The 1606-nt window shown below is 42.8% G+C and overlaps 1 pseudogene; it reads left to right on the forward strand.

The window, feature by feature from the left end:
• Positions 1-1454: 1454 nt before the first annotated feature.
• Positions 1455-1606, forward strand: LOC113896754 (annotated as a pseudogene).

The following is a 1606-nucleotide window of genomic DNA, read 5'->3' on the forward strand; positions in this document are numbered from 1 at the left end:
TAGGGCCTTCTCAAGTCTTTGCCAAGCTTATGCACTGCTTAGCATAATCTTTGGCATGTGTGTTGGTTTCTGGATTCTTATGAATGTGTTGGAGCTTACAAAGCTCCTACAGACATTCTCCAGCCTTTCCTTTTAAGCTTTCTGTTTAACCAATTTTGCTGCTCCAAACTGTTTCCACTGCCTAAAGTGTGGCAGAATTAATCAGTTCCCTCTCAGTGTTTGTTGGTTTGCTTGTTTTTTGACAAACGCTTCTGGGGAAGAAGCTTTCCCAGGCTTGCAAGTGAGATTTTTCTGGGGAACCAGAAGATAGGTCAAATGATGACTCTTCTCTTGGAAATAGGCTCTGAAGGAGTTACAGCCTCATTCTACCTTGTCTGGACCTGCCACGATGCTCCTTTTCACCATGATTGCCAGCTATTATTTTTCAGTGCAACAGTGGAGCTGGAGGTGAGATTGGATTAGAGTAAGCTGTTTTCTTGAATAAATGCTTCCTGGGTTGCTGCAGGCCCTTGGTTGGTTTGCAGAGTTCTGAAAAAGTTGACTCTGACAATTTTGCCAGCTTTCTCATCACTTTTATGGAGAAAATAATTTTCAGAGGTGCTTGCATCTCCATTTTTGGGATGTCACTCTAAGGATATAATTCGAATTCAGGTCCTCTCCCTCATTAACCAATCCTCCACCTATTATATCTGTGGTTCTCAAACTTTACATGCATCAGAATCACCTCAAAGGCTTGCTAAAATACAGATTGCTGGACTCCACACCTAGAGTTTCCAAGTCAGGTCTGAAGTTGGACCTACCTGAGAATTTGCATTTTAAAAACATTAATGCTGATTCTGTTGCTTTGGGGATCACACCTCAAGAACTACTGCATTACATCCTGTAGAAATGAAAAGTGGTGCCTTCATTTCATTGCCATAGGCAGTGCTTCCCCCCTCTGAAGTCAACAATAATACATATAAATCATTAATACATATCTGAACTGAGGTGTTCAAGAAGACTCTTGAGTGTCCCTTGGACTGCAAGGAGATCCCACCAGTCCATCCTAAAGGAAATCAGTCCTGAATATTCACTGGAAGGACTGAGGCTGAAGCTGAAACTCCAATACGTTGGCCACCTGATTTGAAAAGACCCTGATGCTGGGAAAGATTGAAGGCAGGAGGAGAAGGGGATGACAGAGGATGAGATGGTTGGATGGCATCACTGACTTGATGGACATGAGTTTGAGCAAGTTCCAGGAGTTGGTCATGGACAGGGAGGCCTGGCGTGCTGCCGTCCATGGGGTCACAAAGAGTCAGACACCACTAAGTGACTGAACTGAACTGATATACCTATATCTATCTATATATCTATATATATAATACAATACATAAGTATTTAGTACTTACTACATGCTAGGTATTGAAATAGGGGGAAGGGGACATGGCACAACCTTTGAAAAAATGACATAGCCCATATTTACCTGACAGGGGAGATACAATGATCACAAAGGTAGTTTTTCCAAAGTGAGGCTCATCCATTGCACTCCAGATGTGCTGACCCCTGCAATTTCCCTAAATGTGGGAAACTCGACTGCATAATTTGTGGTAATGGGGAACTTTCCCCC

This window comes from Bos indicus x Bos taurus, chromosome 7 (assembly GCF_003369695.1).
Source record: "Bos indicus x Bos taurus breed Angus x Brahman F1 hybrid chromosome 7, Bos_hybrid_MaternalHap_v2.0, whole genome shotgun sequence".
In the NCBI taxonomy this organism is placed as follows: domain Eukaryota; kingdom Metazoa; phylum Chordata; class Mammalia; order Artiodactyla; family Bovidae; genus Bos; species Bos indicus x Bos taurus.